Raw genomic sequence first — 15,020 nt, forward strand, 5'->3', positions numbered from 1 at the left:
GATGTGGCTCTTTTGATGGCTGCATCGGGCTCACAGACAAATCTTTAATAAAAATAATAATAACATTAAAAATATTAAACATTGTCATGTATTACAATCCATTCATTTCCTACTGCTCATGTTCATGGTTGCGGGTGGCTGGAACCAATCACAGCTATCCTCCGGGACAACACCAAATTTTTATTGGATAATGCGTATTGTACATGGGTTGTTGTATGGCTCTCACAGAATTCCATTTTAAAATATGTGGCGTTCATGGCTCTCTCAGCCAAAAAGGTTCCCAACCCCTGTGCTAGTGACATACTATTTTATTTAAAAGTGTCTTAATTTCACATTTTTTCTTAAAATTTTTGCTTTCAATCATTCCATACTTTCTCGGCTTCAGGTAGTTCTTTTAAAAAGGCAATTATAAGTCTAAATATTGTTTATTTAAAGGTCAGTTCTATTTTTTTAACTGCTCTAAGATTTTTCTCTTTTTCTTGAGATTTTAGCTATTTTTCATGATGTGTCTATGTACCTATAGTGTAGATTTAAAAAAAATTATCCTGGCCTGACCTGTGGTGGCGCAGTGGATAAAGCGTCGATCTGGAAATGCTGAGGTCGCTGGTTAAAAACCCTGGGCTTGCCTGGTCAAGGCACATATGGGAGTTGATGCTTCCAGCTCCTCCCCCCCTCTTCTCTCTCTCTCTCTCTCTCTCTCTCTCCCTCTCCTCTCTAAAATGAATAAATAAAAAAATTTAAAAAATTATCCTGATGGGGATTCATTAGTTCAAATATAATTTCTATCCAATACCTATCTTTTCTATTTTTCTGGAATTCCATTTTTTTCATAATATTCCCTGTGTATATTAAACTTTATCACAGTATCTTCCATGAGCTCTTCCTGTTTTCTGTATTGTTCAACCTTTTTCTTTTTTGTGCTTCATTCTGCATATTTTCTTCTGACTTATCTTCTAGTTCACTAAATCTACCTTTATCTGTATCAAATATGCTATTATACCATCAAGTTCTTATTTTCAATTAGGAAATTTATTGGTTCTAAAATTTTATCTGATTATTTGTTTATAGTTATCTGCCTAAATATTTAATCTTGTGTTTTACTTATGCATACATAGTATGCATTTTTTATTTTTAAATCTTTATTTGTTAATTTCACTGTCCAGAACACTTTAGGTTCCTTGTTGTTTCTGCTATGTTTTTCTTGTTTCCTTAGGTGACAGATTTTTTTGTGTATACTAAACATTGTATTAGTGAAATTATTTCTAGAAATGATGATACTGGCCCGACCTGTGGTGGCGCAGTGGATAGAGCGTCGACCTGGAATGCTGAGGTCACTGGTTTGAAACCTTGCACTTGTCTGGTCAAGGCACATATGGGGGTTGATTCTTCCTGCTCCCCCCCCACCCCATTCTCTCTCTCTCCTCTCTAAAATGAATAAATAAAAAGAAAAAAACAAAAACAAAAATAACAACAAAAAAAAGTGTTAGAAATGATGATACTACTTTTCTCCAAATAGAATTTTAGTTTGCTTCTGCCAAGTGCTTGGGGGCATAAACTCAAAAAAATTATCTGAATCCAATCTTGGATTTGAGATGATTTAAAATAAATGTAGCCCCTTCACTTCTAAGATGTAGCCATTTGGATTCCCAATCCAAAGCAATGAGGCTTCAACAGAGTTCTCCTCCCTGACGCCCTCAACATATCCTGAACTTGAATTGCCATGCCCCATCTCTGTTCATTTTCTCAACAACCTTCTATGGAATGGATAATTGGACTTCACTGGGCTTCCATCATTCCTCAGATCATGACCTGGTAATTCGTATACTGTAAGCTCTCTGATGTCTTTGAGATGATACTTTTTATATGCTGTTGAGTTTTGCTAGTATCCTCAGTAGTAGGATCGGTCCATATTATTGCCAATACCAGGGCTTAAAGAAATATAGATGTTATTAAATATAGGTGCTTGCTTTGAAGAAGAACAATGAAAAATATCCTTAAACCAACAAAAAAAAATAAAATAGATTTTCATTCAAAATTCTACTTTTTTAGCCCAGGTGGCAGATCATTACTGTTGGGCAGATAAAATATATTATGCTCACTTTGTTAAAGATGGCACTGCCCACATGGAAGCCTGTCTCCTAGGTGATGATATTAGTTGCCCTTATGCTTGGAATGGGCGTTAATTATATTAATGTGTGTTGGGGGTGGGCTGTGGGCAGGCAGGATCCTTGTAGCCTGGGGCTTGGTTTTAGGACTAAGCCTTTCTCAACCTTTTTGATGTGGGGTGGACTTTGTATCAGAGACTTCCCTATTTTGTATATTGGATTAAAGGGGTTTTGATTTCTGCACTATAACGTGGGGCAGACCGGGGGCTTGCTCTCTCGGTTCCTGGGATTAGCATTAGAGGAGACAGCAGAGAGAAGAGAGCAAAGAAAGGCCACATGGAGGAGGTCAGGAGAGGTAGCCAAGATGGTGGAGTGCTGAGAGAGAAGCCAGTTTGTGCAGAGAGAAGGAGATGGGGAACAGAGGTGAATAAGTCTGGTGAGCTAGAAACCTTTGATTCTAGGAATCTCAGATAAGTCAGTAGCTTTGTGAGCACTGAATGAGTGGGTTTTGGAGCCCAGTGTGTGCTTTTACTTGCTTGCTGGGTGCAAGCTAGGATTAAAGGTGATGGCCCATCAGCTTTTGGCTCCGTTGTTTCATTACCAACTGTCTGAATCAAATGCGAACCTGCATGGGCCAGGCAGCTGTGATGGTGGTTGATTCAGAGATCAGTATGGAGCCGCCAACCTTGATGTGCATGGTAGAGGACTGGTTGCTGTTATGGTTCCCCATGGCTGTCATTTTGGGGACCGTAGGCTGCCTGACTTTTACAGCCATGTGTGAGGAAACCAAAAGCTCTATGGAAGAGGCTGTCCGGGACCAGCAGGCCAACCAGTTGAAGGAACTGGAGCAAACGTGGGAGAAAGAGATGCTGTAAAACCAGTATCCACAGTCACTATCACAACCACCTGGCCCATGCAGGTTTGCATTGAATTCGGACAATCGGTAAAGAAACAACAGAGCCAAAAATTGGTGGGCCATTACCTTTAATCCTAGCTTACATCCAGTGGGCAAGTAAAAACACACACACACTGCGCTCTAAAACCCACTCATTCAGTGCTCACAAAGCTACTGACTTATCTGAGTTTCCTAGAATCAAAGATTTCTAGCTCACCAGACTTATTCACCTCTGTTCCCCATCTCCTTCCTTCTCTCTGCACAAACTGGCTTTTCCTTCAGCATTCGCCATCTTGGCTGCCTATCTCCTCTCCTTCTCTGCTCTCTGCTCTAATGATAATCTCAGGAACCGAGAGAGAGAGAGCAAGCTCCCGGTCTGCCACACTTTATAGTACAGAAATCAAAACCTTTAATCCAATATACAAAATAGGGAAGTCTCTAATACAAAGTCACTTATCTGAGGCATGATGAGATTGCACCACCCTACATCAAAAAAAGTGGGAAAAGCTTAGTCCTAAAACCAAGCCCCAGGCTACAAGGACCCTGCCTGCCCACAGCCTGCCCCCAAAACACATTAATATCACCTGGGCGATGGGCTTCCATGTGGGCAGCGCCATCTTTAACAAAGTGAGCATAATATATTTTATCTGCCCAGCAGATGCAAACCCTGGAGCTGGAACAAGCACCGGAGAAGGAGGACGACCAGGTTCATGAGTTTTGTTTGGAAATATAGCAACTGCTGGAGGAGGAATCACAGGTTCGTGAGCTGCAGATTGCCCTGGACATTGTGGAGAGCCAGCAGCGGCCGGGGCTGAGGCCTGAACTGGAGCTGCAAGGTCTGCGGAGCAGAAGGCAGCAGCAGCCCGGGACTCGAGCCCGGCAGCGGGAGCTTGTGTTTTCAGTTCCTCTTTGGAGGATGAGGAGAATCGAGCTGGAGTTGCAATCTGCAGTCTCCAGAAGATGAGAGCCCAGCTGGAAGGAGCACCTACTACAGCCCTGGTAGGTCTGTGATTTTGGGATATAGGGATGAATGCTATCATGCTCAGAGCAGAGATAAAAATGCTGACTGCCGTTGCCATGTGCTCCTCTTTGGGAGCCTGTAAGACCTGCCAGGACGGCAGGAATGGGGGGGGGGGGGTGGCTGACGCCCCATGTGTGTGGACTGATTTCCTGGACTATGACTGGAGTGGGCATTGGCTCCTTTGTTGGATGGACTTACGGATTTTGGACAATGTGAAATACCCTGATGGGGGTGGGGGGAGGCTTTGCTGGAAGCACTCCTCTGCCCTGGGAAGTTTTTCCCATGGCTAGAAAGAAGGCTGAGGACATTTCGCACTTTTGGCAAAGTGCTCAGAGACTGGTGAAATGTACCTTTGTAATTGTTGAAATTGTATGATTTGTTATATTGTAATTTGTGTAATTTGCCTAATTTCCTTGCACAGGGATGCCGGTGGTGTAGATTGTGGGTAGTAAAATGAGCATAGGGGTGAATTGTTGGGCAGATAAAATATATTACGCTCACTTTGTTAAAGATGGCGCTGCCCACATGGAAGCTTGTCTCCCAGGTGATATTAGTTGCCCTTATGCTTGGAATGAGCGTAATTATATTAACGTGTGCTGGCGGCAGGCTGTGGGCAGGCAGGATCCTTGTAGCCTGGGGCTTGGTTTTAGGACTAAGCCTTTCCCACCCTTTTTGATGTGGGGTGGACTTTGTATCAGAGACTTCCCTATTTTGTATATTGGATTAAAGGGGTTTTGATTTCTGCACTATAAAGTGGGGCAGACCGGGGGCTTGCTCTCTCCGTTCCTGAGATTAGCATTGAGGAGACAGCAGAGAGCAGAGAAAGGCCACATGGAGGAGGCCAGGAGAGGCAGCCAAGATGGTGGAGTACTGAGAGAGAAGCCAGCTTGGGCAGAGAGAAGGAGATGGGGAACAGAGGTGAATAAGTCTGGTGAGCTAGAGACCTTTGATTCTAGGAAACTCGGATAAGTCAGTAGCTTTGTGAGCACTGAATGAGTGGGTTTTGGAGCCCAGTGTGTGTTTTTACTTGCTTGCCGGATGCAAGCTAGGATTAAAGGTGATGGCTCATCAGCTTTTGGCTCTGTTGTTTCATTACCAACTGTCCGAATCAAATGCGAACCTGCATGGGCCAGGCTGCTGTGATGGTGGTTGTGGATACTGGCTTCACAACTACTTAGGAATGTTGTATGGCATTCTTGGAAGCACATAATTTGAGGAAACTTACTTCTTTCTCTAACAAGAATTCTTTTACTAATAAGAAAGCTATTCTAAGAATTTAGACTACAAAGATGAAAAAGATATAGTCATTGATGTTAAGGGGATTTAAGTCTAGATTTCCAATTGGTAAACTGGTTATTTTGAGAATGATCAATTCATGATCAAAAATTCTTTTGTCAAATACATGTTATATGATAATAGATACATTTAAAATCTAAACATGTATATTTTAGTTCCTATCACTTTTTCAGCTTATACATGAGGACATTTTAAACAGTATATTCTTTTTTTTTAAATAAATTTTTATTAATGTTAATGGGATGACATTAATAAATCAGGGTACATATATTCAAAGAAAACATGTCTAGGTTATCTTGTCATTAAATTATGTTGCATACCCCTCGCCCAGAGTCAGATTGTCCTCCGTCACCCTCTATCTAGTTTTCTCTGTGCCCCTCCCCCTCCCCCTAACCCTCTCCCTCCTTCCCTCCCACGTTCTCCCTCCCCCCACCCCTGGTAACCACCACACTCTTGTCCATGTCTCTTAGTCTCGTTTTTATGTCCCACCAATGTATGGAATCATGTAGTTCTTGTTTTTTTCTGATTTACTTTTTTCACCCCGTATAATGTTATCAAGATCCCACCATTTTGTTGTAAATGATCTGATGTCATCATTTCTTATGGCTGAGTAGTATTCCATAGTGTATATGTGCCACATCTTCTTTATCCAGTCTTCTATTGAAGGGCTTTTTGGTTGTTTCCATGTCTTGGCCACTGTGAACAGTGCTGCAATGAATATGGGGCTACATGTGTCTTTACGTATCAATGTTTCTGAGGTTTTGGGGTATATACCCAGTAGAGGGATTGCTGGGTCATAAGGTAGTTCTATTTGCAGTTTTTTGAGGAACCACCATACTTTCCTCCATAATGGTTGTACTACTTTATATTCCCACCAACAGTGGATGAGATTCCCTTTTCTACGCAGCCTCTCCAACATTTGCTATTACCTGTCTTGTTGATAATAGCTAATCTAACAGGGGTGAGGTGGTATCTCATTGTAGTTTTTTTTTTTTACGCCTTTGCTCAGTCTTTTTCTTTTTTCCTCTTTATTATTATCTTTATTTATTCATTTTTTTTAGAGAGGGGGATAGAGAGAGAGAGAGAGATGGGGGGAGGAGCAGGAAGCATCAACTCCTATATGTGCCTTGACCAGGCAGGTCCAGGGTTTCGAACCGTCGACTTCAGTGTTTCCAGGTCAACGCTTTATCCACTGTGCCACCACAGGTCAGGCTCATTGTAGTTTTGATTTGCATTTCTCTAATAACTAATGAAGCTGAGCATCTTTTCATATATCTGTTGGCCATTTGTATTTCTTCCTGGGAGAAGTGTCTAAACAGTATATTTTCTAATGCACTTGTCTTCCAGTGTTTATTTTTAATATATTATTTTCAAGTATTTTGGAGAAATAAAAGTTTCACAAGAGATCTTAAATGCCAGGATCCTCTTTTTCCTAAAGAGTTAAGTTCTAGTTTCTTAGCGTTTTTGCTTTTGTGAACTCCTGGGGAAAGCTATCCACTCTGAATCATTTTTAATCAGAGCTTTTTCTTGATAGGTGTTCAAAGTCCTCTAAAAAAAACCTCTAAATATACAAGTGTCCCTGGACTCTAAACTAAGTGTGACAGATTTCCTAAGAGACCTGAACCTAACCCACAGAGATTATTTAAATAGGCCCAGTCTTTCTAGGGTGAATGAGTGAGTGAAAAGGACCAGTACAGAAAATGTAGTGGATGAGGATGCGGTAGACTCATTGTGTGGCTTAGGACAAGTTACATAACTTTTCTGGATTTTTTTTTTCCTTCTCATTCATGATCATTTTGGCTCCTGGAAGGATGATACATCACTAACATATATCATATATGACTTCCAGCTCTCAAATTCCATCACTCTTCTAGAGCTGAGGGAATTGTTTGGCCACCTGAATTAAAATAGATTAGAATGAAAAATAGAAACTAAAGTTCAATATATAAGTAAGATATTAGTTCTATAATCTGTAAGAAGATGAAGACCCGTATTATGTCAGTGGCCACCATTACAGTGGCCAGCAGAGATAAAAATAAGACTGAGATCTGAGGAGGCTGTGGTTCTTCAGAAGCCACCTTCTCTCAACCTTCCATTCCTTCTCTCCTCTACTCCCTTTCTACTACACCCTTCCTCCAGGGGACTTCCTTCAGTTTGTCCATATGAGAGGGCAACAGTACTCTGAAGGGAGAAAATGAAGTAACACTCACTCTAGCTGTAGTGCACTGTATTTGACTTGTGGTTTCTTACTCTGAATGCAGCTACAAAGACAGTGTAATGAAAAACAAATGAAACTAGCAGATGACTTTGGACAAATCATATAAATGCCATGTTTGTTTTACTTTGTGGAAATGAGGGCATCAAACTTCCATTTTTGTTTTTATATATCCTGATGACTTTGTCACCCCCACAGTGTGTCTTATTGTCAGTAGGCAGCTTGTTTCACACACAGATCAGAATACCCAGTTAACACACATTGTTCAGAGATGAAATAAACCTCTTTTAACACCTACTATGCACCAGTCCTTGCCCAGATCTCTTTCATATACCTTTCCTTTTAATCCATTCAACACATTTGTGAGGTAGGTATCACTACTCTAGTGTTTGAAGATGTGGCTATAGATATTCAGAAATCTAATTATCAGTATTACAATGATAAAAAGAGCTTTAGTTCTGCCACTTATTTTATATCTGACAGATTATTTTTCTAAGCCTCTGTTTCCTTATCTATAAAGTGGGAATTTGTAAGAATTAGGATAGGGTTGGCGAATTTAACAAACAAATCAGAAAGACTATCCCAAAGAGAACGTTCTTATATTAAAAAATTATTCTACCTTTACCTTAAGTTCCGATTTCACTGAGCACTCCTGTATTTTATCTGGCAATGCTACTCATTATGGTTATGAAAATGCACACAAAGGTCTCAGACCAGTCCCTAGCACTAACTGAGCACTCTGTAAATGCTATGCTCACTAAATTTTGGTTGTTATTACAAAGACTTTATTTTCCCACCACAAATACGGTGGGCTCCGTTTCCACACACAATTTCAGTCAGCGAAGGCACTAACACTCTAAGTTTACATTAATGCTTTATCGTTTCTGAAGCGCTTTCTAAAAGCTTGGCCAATGGCGGAAAGCCTTTGGGGAAACTCATAGAAGCACGCGGCGTTGGTGGCTGTCTTCGCGGACAGGACAGACCGGCTGGGACCGCCACCCTCACCCCGCTCCTCCCCCGTGCCTTCTCAGCCAGTCAGCGGCCGCGCCGCGTCCCGCCGCACTCCTATAGGTCCTTCTCGGACAGGGCGATGCCTTTCCATTTTCCCGCCTTCCCCAGCCCCTCCTCAACCCGAAACCCGCACTGGCCCACCACGTCTCCACCCTACCTTCCGTGAGAGCCCCGCCCTTCCGGACACCGCCTTCCCCTTCCTCCCCCACCCGTGGTTCTGAGCAGCCTCGGCCGGGGCCAGGCCCTTCTGTAGGCAGTGGGAGGAGACGGGAAGGGGCGGGCCGAACACCCCGCCCGAGGGAGGCGGGAACTGGAGGGAGGGGCGGGTCTAATCTCTTTGGCGCCACGTTACCATGGCAGCGGGGGAAGGGCGGAGGGAGAGGGAGGAAGCGAGCAGGAGGGGGATGTGGTACTGCCGTGGCCGCCACCGCAGCTGCCGCTGCCTGCTCGTGGCTGCGTCTTCCCGGAGGCGGCTGCTGGAAGCCGCCGGGAGCAGCTGCGATTCTCTGCCATATTTTGTCTTCCCGTACCCGTCTCCTGCTTTCCCGTTGCGGCGGCCGAGCTGACGGTGAGTCCCGGGTGGAACTGCTCCCCGGTCGGTGCAGCACGGCGTCGGTGGCTCCGCGCCCCAGACCTCAGCGCAGCTGCTGGGCACAGGCAGCGCGTGCGGCCGGCGCTGGGCGTGGGGCCCGGAGGCGGCTGTCCCGTGACGCGCCCGGACATTTCTGTCCTAAGGATTTGGCGGCGGCTCGGGGATCTCCCCGGCGCGCGCCTTGGGTTGTGTGTGGGCTCTCCGGGGGTGTGGAACTGAGGGGAGTGCGGCCCCGTTGGAGTTCGGAGTTTTTCCTGAAAGGTACTGACCTCCTCGGAGCGGGTGTCGCGCGAAGGGAACCGTGGCGAGGGGTGCCGTCTCTCCGGAAGGGCTCGGAGGTGGCCCTGAGGACGCTTCGGGTTCGACCCAGGGAGCATCTGCTATTCGAGGAAGTGCCTGCCCCAAGCCTCCCGGGAGTCTTTGCAATGCCCCCTCCCTGGCTTGTTGTGGAGCGAGACATTCCGGGCTTGGAGTCCTCGTCCGGCCCCAGGCGGACTCTGGCTGGGCCCGGCCAACTAATGTCCCTGAGGGCGCCGAGCGCCACCAGAAGTGAACTTCGGGCAGCTGGGTGGCGCGGCATTGGGGTGGACAGGTTCCGGTCTCGGATGTCGGGGTGGCCGAACCCGGCACCCTTAGCCCCTCATTCAGCGGGCGCCCCGGAGGCCTCTGAAAGTGGCTGTCTAGGTGGGATAGGGCTTGGTGTTTCAGCGCAGCAGTATGGACACTTCCTGTTCGCCTATTTCTTGGGGCCGTAGTTACTTCTGCCCTTCAGCCTTTTCTCTTGGGTTGAGGTTTGAGGGCGTGCGTGAGGCACCTCAGCCTCTGAGTTCGTCCCGCTGCGGCAGCAGTGGGTCTGGAACCTGGGAGGGCGGTGGAAGTCTGGGAAAAGTGGCACATGTGCTAATGCTCCGTCTTACTCAACTCCGCCGCTTTTACGTTTCTGCGGAATTCCTCTGTTCCCACCATTTTTCGGAAGTTGGGATATCCAATTCATTTGGGGGGCATACTCGGGATCTTCTTTGACCCGATTTCGATTTAAAGTCTCTTTAAAGCAGCCTCTGTGCTTAGTTTTCTCCTTAAGAGAAAAAAATCTCACATGCAAAGAAATAACATACTTTCTTCTATTCGAACTCCGAGGTGGCGGGGGAGTGCGATTATTTATTTCACTCTAGTTTAGGCTGTTTATCCCTTCTTCCTTATAATTGTGACAGCCACGTGGCCGGCCGAGTATAAGAAATTGCCCTAGCGCCACTAGGGCTGAGGCTTCACTGGTCTTTGTAACCGTGCTGTAGCTTTGCATCCTAATTTATTTTGGTGTTTTCTGAGATGGGGAAGTGGAAAAAGCTAAACTATATATGTCAGAATCGTAAGACTTAGCTTTTTCCTTGCAGTTCTTGTAAGGTATATATTGACATTTTTGCTCTCCTTTGCTGTTTTGATGATTCATCTTTAAAATCTCAGCAGTATTAGGTGCAATTAAGGAGTGTTGGGAGATAGTATGGTACATTATGTATTTTCCTAACTTGTGAGGGGGGGGGGGGGGTTGTTTGAATTTCAAAGCCAGGATGAGAGGTTCTGATGGAATCAGAAATAATTACATTCTAGAGGATTTCTTTTTGATAGTTTTATAAAAATCTAATTTTCTTTAACATAAAAGTTGTGACCTGAAAATACATGTTTAAGGATGAAATTAATACTTGTTTAATTTGTATATGTGCACTTTATAAAGCTTTGTTTTTTGGAAAGCTATTAACATGAATGCTAATATGAATGAAATTTATTTAGGGAATTTATTAAGGGAATGAAATATAATTTTTACAATATATAAATATTAAATGTCAGAATATTGAAATTTTTAAAATCCAAAATTTTGGAGTATTTGGAAATTTTAAAAATTAAAAACAGTTCCTGATTATTAATGCTTTATATGCATAATGTTTCATTTTGTGAATACTTTGGTGGATTTGAATTATTTCTGTAACATCTTTTTATTTGAATGGGCTGTATTTGAAGAGTGCTAAACCCACAGGAAACATTTAGGATGTGTTGAGAAATTTAGAAATATTTAAAGTTATGTAGACAAATTTTAGCAGCAACATTAGAATTATAACTACAACAAGACGGTGTTTTGTTTTGTTTTTTTAGAGAGACAGAGTCAGAGAGGGATAGGGACAGACAGACAGGAACAGAGAGAGATGAGAAGCATCAGTCATTAGTTTTTCGTTGCAACACCTTAGTTGTTCATTGATTGCTTTCTCATATGTGCCATGGCCGTGGGGCTATAGCAAACCGAGTAACTCCTTGCTCAAGTCAGCGTCCTTGGGTCCAAGTTGGTGAGCTTTGCTCAAACCAGATGAGCCCGCGCTCAAGTTGGCAACCTCTAGGTCTCGAACCTGGGTCCTCTGCATCCCAATCCGATGCTCTATCCACTGCGCCACCGCCTGGTCAGGCCAAAACAGTGTTTCTTAATCAATGAAGTTAACAGGTAAAACTATCAGGGAGTAAAAAAATGCAGAAAAGATAATGCAATTGAGAAGTGAATATGTGTGCTTACCACTGAGAACAATGCTTAGGTAAGAAATAAAAGTAAATGAGGTTATGAAGTACTTACACAGTGCAGAAAGCACTGAAAACATACACTGGAAGATGTTCTGAAGGCCCAATGATTTGCTGATTTCTTTGGGAAGAAAAAAAGTCTTAAGATTTGATCTCCATGACTAGATTAGAACAACACACGTGAAAATGAGTTTACAATGTGAGAGGATATAGTTAGGAGTTAAAATTGTATGATGCAGGCAGGTGCTATAAGAATTAAGAGAAGAAAACTAGAGAATTTGAGTAGATAGGGGAGGCTCTTTGAAGAAATAAGGCTCTTGCTTTTTAAAGTCTGACTTATGTTACTCTTATTAGATTAATCTTCCTGAAGATTATATCACTCTAACGACCAAAACCCTTTCGATCGAACATGAATACCAAATTTCTTCTGAAGACTTTTCAAACTTCGGTTCCTGTCTTCTACTTTCTTATCTCCCACTAGCCTATAGGAATTGTTTTATTCACTACTTCAACATGGTATACTAATTTTTTTTTTACCTTTGCTAATAATGATATTTTCTGTTGAAATGCACCTGCACACATCCTCTTAACTACTGAATATCTACTCAAGCTTGAATCTTAGCTGACTGCCCTGAGAGCCTTAGAATAATACAATTTTTTAGACCAGCCTTTATCTCTCCAACTGAGAAGTCTTTCTGTTCTCTAATAGCATATAATTTTGGGGGGCTGTAACATTCTCTACTGCCTTGTTTTCACTTAATACATTTTTTCATCACTTAACATGTGCCAGCCACTGTTATAGGAACTGAGGATACACCCTTAAGTAGACAAAATTCCCATGTTCTTTGTTAGGTTTTGTCACTCTAAGAAGATTTCTTTGATCACCCAAAAAAGTCTTAGCTTCTCAGATATATATTATATACTTTGTGAATACTTGATTATTTTCTGAACAAAGAAAAGGCAAGACTTATGGTATGAGGTAGAGAGATAATGGAAAGGTGTTTCTTTACAAGTGAAGAGTACAAAAGAATAACCATTTATGGTTGGCCTTGAAGACATCACATCTGAATTTAAATATGGTTTAGTACCCCCCAAAAGATGGCATTTGAGTCTGGGAATGACAGCAGTGTACAGGACTAATTATTAAATGGAAATGAAGAGGATTTGAAGGAGAGAGGTCAATCAAAGAAAAAAAATGATAACCTTGAGAAGGAGATTTAAAAGTGGAACATCACAAAGAAGATGAAGATGGTCAGTTTAGTTAGTTGAGTATAAGGTGAGTAGGAGAAATCAAGGTGAGTTTGACCTTTAGTGACTAGTGTGAGATAACTCAGTCACTATAGAGCTGACAGCTAATGTAATGATTTTTTTTTTGTCTTGAGTTGATATTGAAGTGTTGAGGACTAAGTGATATTTTGGGATACTAGAATTCAAGGGGCATTTGCTTTGATCACATGTGACTTTATAATACTGTAGACTAGTACAAGACATATACGGTCCTTCTATCGCGGGGGCTAGGTTCCAGACCCCCCCCCCATAGGTGAAAATCTGCAGTGTCACTACCTTGTATTTATTTTATTATTGTATATTTTAAGGCTTTATAAACCCTCCCCACACTCTTATAAACCTTTACCACACTGTTATTAACCTTTCCCACACTCTTTTATATTGTTTTTAATTTTTTAGGCTAGAAAATGGTTATTTTACCACAAAAATAATTAAAATAATGTATAAAAATATATACCGCAAAATTCCACAATATGGCAAAAAAATCCACAATACAAAATTAGATATATACAATTTAAAAATCTGTGATACAGGCCCTGGCTCAGTGGTAGAACATCGGCCTGGCGTGCAGCAGTCCCAGGTTCGGTTCCCGGCCAGGGCACACAGGAGAAGTGCCCATCTACTTCTCCACCCCGACCCCCCTCTCCTTCCTCTCTGTCTCTCTCTTCCCCTCCCACAGCCAAGGCTCCATTGGAGCAAGGTTGGCCCGGGCGCTGAGGATGGCTCCATGGCCTCTGCCTCAGGCACTAGAATGGCTCTGGTCGCAACAGAGCAACGCCCCAGATGGGCAGAGCATCACCCCCTAGTGGGCATGCCAGGTGGCTCCCAGTTGGGTGCATGCGGGAGTCTGTCTGACTGTCTCCCCGTTTCCAACTTCAGAAAAATTAAAAAAAAAGAAAAAAGAAAATCCGCGATACAGTGAGACTGCAAAAAGTGAACCGCTATATGGCGAGGGAGGACTGTAGTAGTGTTTTTTAAATAACTTTATTTCCATTGTATAAGAATGCTATCTCTGTCTTACCACTAAATATGAAGAGACCAAAAGAATGTTATGATTTGCTTCCAAGGTATTTTGATTCATATATTCTTTACTTATTCTTACCCTAACCTATTAAAAAAAATGTTTTGTTTTTGTGACAGAGACATAGAGAGGGACAGACAGACAGGAAGGTGGGAGAGAGATGAGAAGCATCAATTCTTCGTTGAGATACTTTACTTGTTATTTATCACTTTCTCATATGTGCCTTGACCTGGTGGCTACAGCAGACTGAGTGACCCCTTGCTCAAGCCAGCGACCTCTGGGGTCGAACCTGGGTCCTCTGCGTTCCAGTCTGATGCTCTATCCATTGCACCACCACCTGGTGAGGCCTAACTTACCAAAATTTAAGTAATCATTTTCTTTTAGAATAGTTTATATTTTTTAAAAAAAAATGCAATATGGTACACAGAGTACACCTCACCCAGTTTTTATGATTATTTACTTATATATTATTGTGGTACATTTATCACAATGAAAGAAACAAAATTGTTACATTGCTATTAACTACACACTTCATTGAGATTTCACTAGTTTTCCCCTAGTGTCCTTTTTCTGTTCCAGAATTTCAGTGTCTCATACTTTTCTTGTTTTTGATGACTGTGACAGTTTTGAGGAATACTAGTCAGAAATTTTATAGAATGTCACTCAACTGAGAGTTGTCTGATGTTTTCTTTATGATTAGACTAGGGTTCTGGGTTTTAGGGAGCAAGACAACAGAAGTGAAGTGCCATTCTCATATTCTATCAAGGGCACATACTAATAATATGATAAATTTGGTTATGTTAACCTGTTTGAGGTCTTTGCTTGCCTAATCTCACCCCCACCCACACCCATTCTATACCCTACTGTATAGAGGCAAGTCACTAAGCATGGCCCATGCTCTAGGCTTTAACCTAACTTTGATTCATGTGTTTTTTTTTATTTCCCCACATCTAATTTTCTTTTCCATAAATAAACATTTAAACTAGGACAACTATTTATTGAGCATCTACTGTATCTAAGT

At 42.5% G+C, this 15,020-nt stretch overlaps 1 protein-coding gene across 3 annotated transcripts in view; it reads left to right on the forward strand.

The window, feature by feature from the left end:
* The first annotated feature begins 8,807 nt into the window (after window positions 1-8,807).
* Window positions 8,808-15,020, forward strand: part of FOXN2 (forkhead box N2) — a 63,697-nt gene continuing 57,484 nt past the window's right edge. For 2 of the 3 annotated variants that reach the window (XM_066267082.1, XM_066267083.1), the window contains exon 1: window positions 9,129-9,396. The gene's annotated coding sequence lies outside the window, so the exon portion shown is untranslated. The other variant, XM_066267081.1, reaches the window with a different exon arrangement.

This window comes from Saccopteryx bilineata, chromosome 3 (genome assembly GCF_036850765.1).
Source record: "Saccopteryx bilineata isolate mSacBil1 chromosome 3, mSacBil1_pri_phased_curated, whole genome shotgun sequence".
In the NCBI taxonomy this organism is placed as follows: domain Eukaryota; kingdom Metazoa; phylum Chordata; class Mammalia; order Chiroptera; family Emballonuridae; genus Saccopteryx; species Saccopteryx bilineata.